The following is a 13,535-nucleotide window of genomic DNA, read 5'->3' as shown; positions in this document are numbered from 1 at the left end:
CCAAAGAATTATTTCTGTCCCATATAACTGTCTCTTCATCAATGCCCTGGATCCATACTTGGGGCTAAAGCAGTACAGTGGTTATCAATTCACAACTTTTCTGGTCCCTGCCCCTTTTTATCTTATCATTCAAGAGAAATCTGGTTAAAAGCATACCATTAATGGGAGCCTGGGAACAGCTGACTGTGCAGGAGAATGGGAAAGTTAATCTATTAGACATTCCCTCAATCACCACTCGGACATAATGTGATTACGAGTGGTTGCTAGTGGGAACATTTGCAAGGTGGGAATATTGTACCGCAGGAAATATCATATTACATACTTGTTTCAATATATTTTAACAAAATGCTATGTGATGGAATAATCTGATACTAGGTGTAGTGTTTAAAGATACGTCAAAGAGAGGATGACTTAGCCTAGAGGTTTTGAAACACTATGGAAAAAATGGAAATCTTGGGTTGTTCTCATTAACTATTGTGGATAACCACTATATTTCCCAATCTGCAAAGTATGCAAATTGTAGAATATTCACAAAAAAAGTTTTTGGAAAATGGCAACAAGAAAGTAGATAATCTAAATGAGTTTTCTTCCAGAGCAGATTATTAGCATTTACTTTGGTTTTCCATCATGTACAGTGTACCCTTAAATATTATCACCTACAACTCACACAGACACTAGACTACACCATACTCCATTTCTCTTTTGGTTACAAAGCTGTCATCTTGGAAAGCTTCATGAACTTTTTTCAAACTAAAGAGCGTATGACCTTAGGATCCCGAAAGAATAGAAATTACCTTAAGCATTCTTTTATTCTTGGATCACTTCATAACATTATTCAGGTTTCCTAGCCTCTTCCTTCAGGGCTAGTGCTCTGACCTTAGGGGGGAAATAAGGCTAAAGCCTAACAATGGAACAAGGTACGTTGCCAGTCTAAGCAACTTTTTAATATATCTTGAACTGAGCTGGTGAAGTTCAGTAATTAGCATCATAAACACATCATTTTCTTTGCTTTGCTGGTTTAGAGTGTTTATGTACTCTATGGGTGTAAGTTTTTTTTAAAAGTCCACCCTTGTACTTAAATTTTCTATCCCATCAGCAGAGTTTAGCTGACTTGGGCCTAAACTATGTCTTCTGATAGAATGAGGTACCCTCCAAATTACCGACACCAAACTCTGCCGCTCAATCAAGGGTGTATACATTTAGAAAAAAGACGCTGTTTGACCAGTCAAATGTAAATGTTTAATAATTTAGAAACACCAGAGCACAGCTTGTTCTGATTTATTTTGCAACTTTGCAGCTCCAACCCAGCCTCAGGCAACTATGGAATAGAAGTTCCAGCCAAGTACAACGTTTCTTTTTTTAAGAAGGGAAAATAGAGATTAAAAATAAAAAAAGCAAATTGAAATCCTTTTCTATCTTTAACCTTCTCAGGATCACAGAAAAAGAATAGAGATGCAAAGTAGGCTGTCCTGAACCTAAACCAACAGGAGGGGGACAGGAGCTGTTTGGGAAGCCAGTGACAGACGTTCAGAAGCCTTCTGTGCATAGGTGAGTTAACTCCATATACAATAAATTCCCTTATTTCAGTTTTTCTAATTTCAAAATATTAGATTTGCTCAGTTTTTTTTTTTTCCCAGTCGCCGAAGAATATCTTCGTTTATATATTCTGTCCCACATCTCAACTTCATTGGGACTAAGAGTGCCTCTGTGCCAACCCAACTCTCACTCCTAAAGATAACTTGATGAGATAGTTGGCATTCCAAAGAAGGGTGGACGTTCAATGAAAGAGGCCATAAAATGTGTATTAGCCTGGTTCCCAATTCACCAAGGTTTTTTGTTTGCAGAAGCCCATGGGAGATGAATGCAGGGAAAAGAGTTCAGGGCATAGTGAGCACCGAGGCAGACATGTGATTTCTGAAGGAAAATCTCTTCAGACTAATTCCCAAGGGGGAGAGAGTTCTAATGTTTCTCTTGCGGTTGTGTTGTGCTTTGCTGCACTTTGTAATAAACGCTCTGGTCAAAAGACCGAGTTCTGATGAAGTGGCACAAAACTGCATGTCGACCCACAGCCTCAGAAAGGAGGTCTCTCTGTTTTTATTTTAAGCATACCATAACATGGGATCCCACCAGTCTTTGAGAATTGAAATATAACAGCACACAACTGTTGTTTGGATTGCCTGTAGACCACAAAAGAATAGCCACGATGCCAGCAACTTTCCTTCTCTGCTCCAGCCAAATGTTCTAAACGCTGCATCCTGGAATTCTGATGTAGAAGACCATTGACTTCGGGGGGAGGGGCATGCGGTCTTAGAAGACAACGACTGATTAGTTCTAATGCAGCGTGTGGTGATAGAAAGTGCCTTAGATAGGAATTTTAGCTTTTTTTTCTTCACCCCAGTAAGTAACTCTGCAATTGAGGTCAAATCGTTTTGGAGCCCTTCATTTAGCAGATGAGAAAATTAATGCTGATGGCAAGGAGTTTCCTTATCTGTAAGTGAAAAAGTCACTGTTTGAATTTCATGGTCAATAAGACCTTCCTAAAATTCTAAACTTTTCCTTTTTGTTTAGAGAGGGGTTATATCACTGGTGTAAAAAGTACTAGTTACTTAATACCCTCCATTTAAAAAATATATGACCTGTCAGGAAATTATTTTTCTTAGTTCTTAGGGAAATTAATACTATACTAATTTTTAAAAAAATGATTTCCCTGAGGGGCGTCCGGGTGGCTCAGTCAGTTAAACCTCTGTCTTTGGCTCAGGTCATGATCTTGCAGTTTGTGGGTTTGAGCCCCACTTCCGCTTCAGGCTCAAGCCTGGAGTCTGCTTTGGATTCTGTGTCTCCTTCTCTGACCCTCCCCGGCTCGCACTCTGTCTCTCTCTCAAAAAATATATAAACATTAAAAAAATGATTTCCTTGGCTAATTACCTCTAGAACTGACTGACGGGAGGGGATATGCAATTCTACTCCCTGCAAGATCTTAGAGATTAGGATACAGGTACTTCTCACTTGCAGTGGGATACAGTAATTGAGTTCCTACTTATGGGAATAATGAGGCAGGACTCAGGAATTAGGCAGTGGTTATTTATTGCTTGTTACCATTGGTGTTCACTGGAACTCCCTCTCCCTTCCCCAGGGGATCAGAGCTGGGGTGGAGGCTTTAGGAAAATTTGAGCCAGACCTTGGGGATCGGCTGCTTATAGGTCGGTTGAAGGGAGCTGGGAAGCAGCAGAAGATGACGCACAGTTTATTTGAACTTTGACTTTGGGTTATTTGTGAATTTCTCTCTGTTCAGATTAGTGGAGAGTTGAATGACCAGATGTCTATATTACTATATGTCGACAGCAAAATGGATAATTTACCAAGGTTGTTTCTGATCTAATTATGTGGCAATCCTCAACTCTATGTTCAGCATTGTCTTCGTATTTATTCTTTTATCTCATGTCTGTACTTAACGACGCAGAAATACTTTCATGAGAAAGAACACTGACATACAATCGAATTATAAGAGGGAAAGATTTTGCTGAATTGGAAACTTTATTTAAATATCATTTGTTGTTCCATTGCATGCTCCCCTAGCTCTTAAGTGGCAAATAATAATGACACCAGATATTTTTTTTTACCAAGAAGGGATTTGGGAATCATCCACTTGGTATTGAACTGCTGAGGATGCTTCACACGGTCAGTGAACGTCAAATCTCTGAAAGCAAAATATGTTGCTTTAATGCATACAAGGTGATTTAATCCATGCAGAGTAATTCTATGAGCAGTAGAAAGATTTACAGGCATTAAGGTCACTCAGTCTAAATGGACCATGCTTTTGCAACAAGGTGAACTATTGCCATAAAGAAATGTTGTTCTTCCTTGTATAAAAAAGGGGATGGTCACTGGGACAAAGATGGAGAAGTTCTTTCACATTAGGGGTTGGTAAAGAAGGGGGGAGGGAGGAGTGGTAATTCTGGCCAATTACATGGCCGAGACTGAGAACACCTCCAGATTCAGCCACCCTGGAGATTAAGTGTGGATCTTGTAAAAATATCTTTATGTGTATACTGAAATAGTCTCTTATAAATAAGACAGAAGTCATGGGGCACACAGGCCTACAACGGCATAGAATCATCATAGTTGTATGAGACACTAAGGAGAGCCTTCTCCCTGCAGAGAAGGAAAATGATAGATAAATGATGGATGGCAGTGGTGCTTGTCGGTCACCAAGGCTTTTCTCTGCGGAGGTCTCCAGCCCCAGCACCTGCCTGGGACTCAGCAACAACATTGTGCAGCAGGGACCCTACCTGGGTGGCTGTGTTCCCTGCGTTTCAATAGCGACACCATGCGGCAGCAACTATAAAAAGGAATGGCCTCTGCCCCTGAAGGACCAGGTTTTCTGGTTCTTTCAAGCATGGGTAAACATCCCTGGGAGCTCTCAAGATCTCACAGGAGGGGGAATCCTTGGAAGAAAAGGGAGAGAATGATTGCAGTCTATATGGACCATGGCACTTCTTCAAAAGGAGAAGACAGGGGAGCACACTCATTGACTGTTTTCCTTCAGGAACGATCTCCTTACTCAACAGGAAACATCAGGATAATCAGTTTTAAGACTCAGGAAGATTCAGTATGAATGGCAGAACAAATCAAACTATATGCCAAACTGATTACCAAATAATCTGTCTGCATCAAGGACCTTAGAATAGAAGAGGTTGAGCTTTGCATTAGACCTACCTGGGGGTAAACACACTCCTGCCACTTATTATGTTTGACTTTGGAGAAGTTATGTAACTCTGGGCCTCAGCTTTCTTATCTGTATAATGGGAAGGAAGAACACACCTCATAGAATGATCTTGAGAATTTAATGCATGAATCTAAATCAGTTGCTTAGCCCAGTACTGGACCCAGTCAACTGACATTTGCTGGATGCTATTGGTTTTTCTACCTTTTTATACTGTCTTACTGCTTACCTCACTCCAAGTGTCCTTTACTTTCTCCAATTCAGTATTCATTCTGTAAGGTAGAAACCAGATCTTAATGTCAGTCTTATATCTTTTCTCTTTACATCTATATTTCTAGGATACATTTCAGTATTAAATTATATTTTCCTTAGGTTGGTTTTTTTTTTTTTTAATAAACAGCCATTGCTTGAGATTTTCTGGTGCAACTGTAGGGTAAAGATCACACAGTTAAACACCTATAGGGGCCAGATGGGACTAGAAATGATTAAAGCAGACAAGATGAGAAAACTAAGCAGGGTCTCATGTGAGAGTGCATACTGTCTCTATAGAAAGGGCCTGGTAGAGTCAGCTGGCTGCTGGCAGGTGGAGAAGCAAGAAATACAGTTTTATAATATGGAATTAAACATATACCAGTAATACAAAATTCTGAAAACATCATGGGCCAATCAAAACACATTATGTGGGCTAGAGTCGGGCCATGTCAGTTTGCAACGTCTAATTCACCTTCCTGGGTAAATACAGCTTTGGATGAGTGCCACCTAGTGGTAATAATTATAATTAAGAAGCAGTAAGTAACTGTAAATAAATAAACTGTAAAACAGCATGTTTATACTGTCTTGCTGCTTACTTATTCCAAGGCTTTATTATTGTAATTCAAAGTATAAAGGGTGATCAGTGTCCTCTAATAGTTTCCTAAATAATTATTCATAGATGCTGGTGGGCTCAGTTTTGGGAACCTCTTTAACACAAGTTGTGATATCATAAAGGTGGCTTCAGAAGCACTGCCTCAGAATTGTCAGCCAGAAGATCACCTAAATTCCATCCTATACTTTTTGGAGATTCTATTCCGATAAACCCTTCTATCTGATATCACTTTCCTAAGCCTCTGTCTTAATATTTACTTTGTCTAGAACTGGTATGAGGTGGGAGTGAGGTGAAAGAAAAGGAATGATGGGTTAAGATGAATAAGAGGGTAAAAACTTGGGCTGTCTACCATTTTTGCTCAATTCCTTTTTCTGTATTTTTATTGAATACCTAGTCCAGCTTCTGAGATTGATTTTTCTTATAAAATCATGATATCTTAAAATATTTTTTTGTATATCTATCAGGCCCATGATTGTGACCTTTCAATAGACCAAAGGTCAGCAGACTATGGCTTGTGGGCCAAATATGGCCTGTCACATGTTTTTGTAAATAAAGTCTTATTAGAAGACATGTATGCTCATTTGTCTACGTAATGTCTATGGCTGCTTTCTTACTACAATCGCAGGGTTCAGTAGTTATGACATATACCCAAAAATATTTGTTATCTGTCCCTTTACAGAAAAATTTTGCTGATTCTTGCAAAAATGTAGAACATTTCTTTTGATTACTGACTGCATGGTATATATTTTATCATCCATTTACTTGTAATCTTTCTGCACACTGAAATGTGTCTCTTTTAAACAGAAGATTGTTCCATTTTATTTCATCCAACCCTAGTTTTTATTTAACTGTCAAATTCAATTAAAGTGATGTATTCATTCTTTATTTTTTCCATCTTATTTTGTGATTTTTGTTTATCTGCTTTTACGCTGTGCTCCATTTCCCCCCTCCTTTCAACCTTTTAGTAGATTGTTTTTATTTAAAAACCCTATTGCTCCAATAATATTTATAAAGCTTTGTGTTCTACTTATCTTCTTTAAATAAACAGTCTTACATTTTAAACACACATATGTGACTGAAAAGTTGAATGTTAATCAGCATTTTTATCCCTCACTTGAAAAGCACATATTCTTTTTTTTTTTTTTTTTAACGTTTATTTATTTTTGAGACAGAGCATGAATGGGGAGGGTCAGAGAGAGGGAGACACAGAATCCGAAACAGGCTCCAGGCTCTGAGCAGTCAGCACAGAGCCTGACGCAGGGCTTGAACCCACGAACTGCGAGATCATGACCTGAGCCGAAGTCGGCCGCTTAACCGACTGAGCCACCCAGGCGCCCCGAAAAGCACATATTCTTAGAACACTTAAATGCCACATTCCCCAGATCTAACATTTCCTTATTTTAGTTTTGACCCATTGTTATATTCTTCAAGTAAGTTGTAAATAATAATGATAATATTATGTAATAAATTCTTGTTTCTGTTTACCCCAATGTTTGTCAGTTCCTTTATTTTACTGCTGGTTCTTACTTTGAAGTTCTTCTTTTAGGTTGCATTTCCTTCTTCTGGAAGCACATCTTTTAAAAAGAAGTTTCAGTGAAGGTAAATCCTATAAGAAATTGGAGTTCCAGAAGGGAAAAAGACAATAGGGAAGAAATAATATTTTTTCAAGAATTTTATAAATCTGACCAAAGATACTGAATAATAGATTCAAGAAGTGTATGAAGTCCAAGTAGGATAAATACAATGAGAGCCACACTTTGGCATATAAAACTGCTGAAAATGAAAGAAAGAAAATATTAGAAGTATGCAAAGAAAAAAGATACATTACCTTTAAAACAGTACCAATATGATGGACAACTGATTCCTTAACAGAAATGATGGAAGCCAGAAGACAATGTAATGACATATTTAACGATGAAAGAGAATAACTGCCAGTTTAGAATTCTCCACCAGATGAAAATAGATTTTATAAATTGAAAGTGAAATAAAGAGTTTTCATGTGGACAAAAACAGGATTTACCATCAGCAAATATTACACTAAACACTACAGGGGAAGGACGCCTGGGTAGCTCAGTCAATTAAGGGTCGGACTTTGGCTCAGGTCATGATCTCACGGTTCATGGGTTTGAGCCCTGTGTCAGGCTCTGTGCTGACAGCTCAGAGCCTGGAGCCTGCTTCGGATTCTGTGTGTGTCTCTCTCTCTGGCCCTCCCAGCTCATGCTGTGTCTCACTCCATCTCTCAAAAATGAATAAATGTTTAAGAAAAAAATTTTTAACACTACAGGAGATTTTTCAGACAGAAGTAAAATGATCCCTGACACAGAAAAACAGAAATGCAAGAAGGAAAAATATCACTGGTATTGAGCAAGACATGTATAAATATAAAATGATATTTATAATAAAAATTAAATAGTAATATTTTGTGATGTTATACATAGAATTAAATGCATAATAACAAAACATCTGAGGGTGTTAAAAGAACTTTAAAAAAATCATTACTTTTTCTCATTGTTAAGTAGTAAAAATTGTTATATGAGGTGATAATGAGTGAAGGTTTCAAAGGATGCATTTTGTAATTTCTGAGATAACTATATGTATGGTATATGTATAGGTAAGTATATATATATGTGTGTGTGTGTATATATATGGGTGTGTATATATATGTGTGTGTGTAACTATATGGTGTAACTATACCTCTCTCCCCATAAATGCATAACTATATATCTATATGTAAATATATTTAGATATATAGAGGTATATAAAATATATACATCTATTCATGTACTTACATATCTCACAGGCTAATAGAGGGAAAATTAGAATAATAAAATAATCGGTGGAACATAAAATAAATTGTATAAACAGAAAACATACAGCAAGTTGGTAGATATAAAAACAATATTGTTAATCATTACACTATGAATTGCACTATAAATGTGACTAAACAATGAATGACTAAACAGTCAAACTAAAAAACAAAGATTTTCAGACTGAATAAGAAAATAGCATAAAACTGTATATTCCTTACAAGATACAAGTTTTAAATGTAAAGGCATAAAAAGATTGCAGCAGGATAGGAAAAGATTTTCCATGTGTAGCTCTTATACCAGACAAGGTGGACTTGAGGGCAAAAAATATCAATAGAGCCAAAGAGAGACATTTGATTTTGCTAAGTAGGTACATCTACCAGGAAGAAAACAATTCAAAATTTGTAGGTATCTGATAACTAATAAAGCTTTAGAACAAAAATGGTTATAATTTAAGGGAGAAAAGACAAATTTATAGTCACAGTGGTGAACTTAAACGTGCCTCTCTCAATAGCTGATAGACCAGCCTTAAAAAAATGGGTAAGCATATAAATATCTGAAAATATGATGAACCATATTGACTAATATGCAGAAAACTGCACCCAGCAAGGACAGTATGCATATTCTTTTTCAGGAGCATAGGAAGCAATTACCAAAATTGGCAAAATTGGTCATGTGCTAAGCCATAAAACAATTTGCAACAAATTATAAAGGATTTAAATCTCAGAGGATGTTCCCCTACCACACTGCAGGTACTCTAGGAATCAATAACAAAAGGTAACTATAGAATCCTCAAATATTTAGAAGTGCAGTTAACATACTTATAAATAACCTTGACTAAAAGAAGAAATCAGAAGGGAAATTGGACAGTATTTGGAACTAAATGTTAATAAAAATCTTCAAATTTATGGCATATACATAAAACTGAGTTTAGAGGAAGATGTAGCTTTAAATATATAACTTAGAAAAGAAAGCTGAAAACAAGCTAAGTATCTTTTTCAAGAATGTAGAAAATGAACAACAAATTAAACTCACTTTTAATTAATTAGAAAATAAATATAAACTAGAAAATAGAAAGTAAATAAACCAAAAGTTTGTTCTTTAAAAAGACTAATAAAGTTGATAAGCTTTGGCAAGACTGATCAAGAAAAAAGGAAGAGAGAGGCAGAACTAGCCAAAATTAAGAACGGGAAAGAATGAAAATGTTTTTATCATCAAATAATAATTGTATACCTCTCTGTCCTTTGACTAACATTCCATTGTCTTGTTCTAGTTTTATGAGTTTGAATAAAAGTAGAAAAACTCATCTCGATATGCTCTTTAAGCTGCTTTGACTGTTCTTGAGTCTTTATATTTTCATAAATTTTAGAAACAGCTTGTAAAATTTTTAGAGAACAACTTTGCAGTATTGATTGGGTGTATATGAATGTATGGATTGATTTTGGGAGAAATGACAAGCTTATAAAATATTGAACTTTCCTACCCATTAATGTGGCATAGCTTCCATTTCTTTAGGTCTTATCTGTTTTCTCTACATAAGGTTTTTCTCTATAGAGATATTGCACATCATTCAGACTATTTATTTTTAGGTATTTGATATTTTTAATTATATTGCAAATTGTATGCTTTGCAAAATTTTATCTTGTATTTGTTGTTGGTACAGTATATGGAAACAGTTTTCAAAAAGGGATGTGACATGATCACAGTTGATATTTAGAAAAAATTCTTGACAGTGGAAAAGTAGAAGAGGAAGAAGCTTGGGGAGCAAGAAAATTCAGTAGGCATCTGCATAACACACATGATGTCGTCTAAAATAAAATTGTGGCATTGCAAAAAACTTAGCTAAAAGAGAGATTTCATAGTTTGTATGACTATTGGATGTGAGCTTAGGGAGAGGAAATAATTAATGATTGCATTAACATCTGAAGGGATTATAGTATTATTCACAAAGGTGTAGGAAGAAAAATTGGGGCTTGAATGAAGAAACCCAGGCCTAAAACCGGAACTCATTGAGCTTAAAATGGAGCATCTAGGTTAAGCTATCCAGGATTTAGTTGAATTTAATGTGGGTATGAAGTTGAGAAGAGAGATTTTTGTCTTACATTATTATGTAAACGGTAGGTACAGAAATAGAGGTTTAAGAGATTGCTTAGGAAGTGTGTAGGAAGAGAAGGAAACTGTCAGGTGTTGAACGATGGATATATCCATATTTAAGAGATGGGCAGATAAGTCTGAGCTTCGGCATAGAATAAAGGCATAAGATAAAGGAGGAGGAAGAAATTAAGAAAAATAAAGTAAAAGCCAAGATAAAGGAAAGATCAGTGTTAAACACTGCAGAAATCTTTTCTTCAACAGAAGAGTTGAAAAGTTTAAAAAAATCTTTTGAATTTATCACGAAAAAGTCATGATGACCTGGGAGAATATTTCTAGCATCTCAGAAGTGAAAGCCAGACAGTGATTCTTAGTCTGCTCTGAAACCCACTATGAACAAGCCTTTCAAAAGAGTCTGTGTTGTGAACGGGAAAAGAAAGATGAAATAAAAATCAGAGGAGGGAAGAGCCAGGAAGTATTTTTAATGAGTTAGAAGCAGTAAGCATGCAAAAAAAAAAAAAAAAAAAAAAAGATAGTATATCACTAGTTCCCAAGATGTAGCATGCACAAATATTGTCAAGGACACTCAGATAAAAGAGTTTTCTGGGTTCTGCCTCACAGAGCTGTTGACTCAGTTGATTTGAGATGGAACATTGGAATCTGTGTTTAAGTAAGTATGCCAGGTCAGTGTGAGGTGTGTATTGGAAAGACCAGAGTTTTAGAAATACTTCAGCACAGGGAAAGTAAACAAGAATAAAACTGGTAAGACCTAGTGCAGAGAGGCATGGGAGGGGGTGGGGTCCAGAGACTGAGTGGTAGAATAAGCATCATAATGGAAGAATACACCTGCTCCTCTATGACAAGGAAAGGAGCGGGGTCGGCAATAGAACCTGTTGTGGTTCGTTCTGAAGCGTTCTTTAATTCTCTTTAGAATAAGCAACAAGATCATTTATTTAAAAAAAACTCCTCAGTCTTGCTGAACAGTAGAGACATGAGGAAATCATTTTAAAATGGATATTTTCAGGGGATGGGGAAGAGATGGTCATGAACGTGACAGCATTGCTGGGCAGCTAAGGCCCAGGGGGAAATAGATGCTGTATATAGAGTCGCAGTAACAACGATCTATAAAGCTGTGACATCTCCCCTTCTCCCGCACCAGTCTTTATGCACCAGGTGCTGGACGGCTCTAAAGGTAGAGTTTTTGTGCCGTGTGTAGAACAACAAAAAGGTAAGCTAATTATGCCAGTTGTCAATTTATCGTCTTTCCGTTCCAAATCCATCCTTCTTGACCTTTGCGATACCGGCGTTGCACCCTTGAATATTTCTCCTACCAGCTAGCACGGTGTTGGGCCTTGTCAGGAGAGTGCTGGTGGGACACTGTAAGAGGAGGGGCCTTCTTCTCCTTATACTGGTGCTTTCCTTCTTGATCCTGGGATATTGCTGCTGGGGATGGCTTCTTTGCCAGTGACACTTCCTGGACGTGGGCAGCTCCTCTGTCAGGGATGTGCTGGAGACCAGTGATGCCAGCCCCAGTGGGTGGCTTCTTGGAAAGTCTGGTCAGTGCTTGGGGTGGGTGGGTGCTCTTCTCAGCTTCCTTCTTTCTTGAGTTGTTTCCCACAGCTCAAAACCAGTGGCTGTTCCTTACACTGCCTATTTTTAGAATCCTCTTCGTAGTTAATCCCATTACTATGTTTTTATATTAAAATTGCCCTGTTCACAGGTGTGGTTTTACCTTCTTACTTCATCCTGAATGATTGTACTAATTGAGAATGTTTTCTTTGAAAATAGCAATTTGGGGGCGCCTGGGTGGCTCAGTCGGTTAAGCGTCCGACTTCGGCTCAGGTCATGATCTCGCGGTCCATGAGTTTGAGCCCCGCGTCGGGCTCTGTGCCGAGCTCTGACAGCTCGGAGCCTGGAACCTGTTTCAGATTCTGTATCTCCCTCTCTCTGACCCTCCCCCATTCACGCTCTGTCTCTCTCTGTCTCAAAAATAAACAAACGTTAAAAAAAAAAAATTAAAAAAAAAAAAGAAAATAGCAATTTGTAGTAAGTTAAAATCTATATTCACAGAAGGTTGGATAATGAGATAAATTATTTGAGGGTAAGGTGAGGCAGGGAGTTTTGGTTAACTTGATTAATTTCTCCCCACACTCAGTGACAAATATTGTTTTATTTGACTATAAAAATGCCTGGTTCCCTAAGAATAAAAGTAAAAGGAACCAGTGAATGTCCACATAGGAGATTTTAAGAGCCATCATTGTGGCTAATAGTTTTGCAAAAGTGCGTTGTTATACGTGGATTTTCTTGCCATATTAATAGTGAGAAAACATCTGCAGAAATCTGCCTCTGTCCAACTTGCTTGAAAGTTCACAGGATATATGAGATGTTTTGACAAATTGTATTTAGCCAGATTGTTTTGATATGTTAATAAAATATAATCTTCTGCTATGCCAGCTCCAAATCTACTCCCACTTGCCCCACTTTGTGATGCTGGGCTGGACCCTGTAAACATTTCTCCTTGCCAGCTGGATAGTGTTTGGCCCTGTCGGGAGAGTGCTGGGGGCAGGGGTGGGGGGGTAGGGGGGTGGGGAGGGGACTGTAAGAGGAAGGGGCTTCTTCTCACAGAAGTCTTTGCATCACTTAATTTTGAGGATAGTATTTATGGCATATATAAATCTCTACTCTTAATTCACAACTGCTATAGGAAAGGAATGTTCTTATTTAAAGAAACATCTGGCTTAAATACTCATTATTTTCTATCATTAGGGAAGCAAAAGGGAGGGTCATGCTTTGTTGGTACGCATTATAAACTTTTTTCCTGCCCATTTGTGAACCCTTAATTCATTCAACAAATAAAATTACTGATCTCTGAATAATACAGCAGTGATTATGCCAGGGATACAGAGATATATAAGTCATGATCACCACCCTTGAAGAAATCTAAGATCAATCAATTACTTTTTTTCAGATATAAAATTCATACTTTCCCCCACATTTTGACATTTAATATCTAAAATGGGGAGCCCTCAGTCATGCCAACTATCTAGCT

At 37.4% G+C, this 13,535-nt stretch overlaps 1 long non-coding RNA gene across 1 annotated transcript in view; it reads left to right on the top strand.

The window, feature by feature from the left end:
* The window catches only part of LOC131509562 (uncharacterized), a 117,209-nt gene that overhangs the window by 48,746 nt on the left and 54,928 nt on the right, over positions 1–13,535 (top strand). The window contains exon 3 of the long non-coding RNA XR_009260573.1: positions 1,432–1,548. This is a non-coding gene — a long non-coding RNA (uncharacterized LOC131509562). The remainder of the gene's footprint in view (positions 1–1,431; positions 1,549–13,535) is intronic.

The sequence above is a fragment of the Neofelis nebulosa genome, chromosome 4 (assembly GCF_028018385.1).
Source record: "Neofelis nebulosa isolate mNeoNeb1 chromosome 4, mNeoNeb1.pri, whole genome shotgun sequence".
Lineage (NCBI taxonomy): Eukaryota > Metazoa > Chordata > Mammalia > Carnivora > Felidae > Neofelis > Neofelis nebulosa.
The sequence above is the reverse complement of the archived record's forward strand: the minus strand, read 5'-3'. Positions and strand labels throughout refer to the sequence as shown.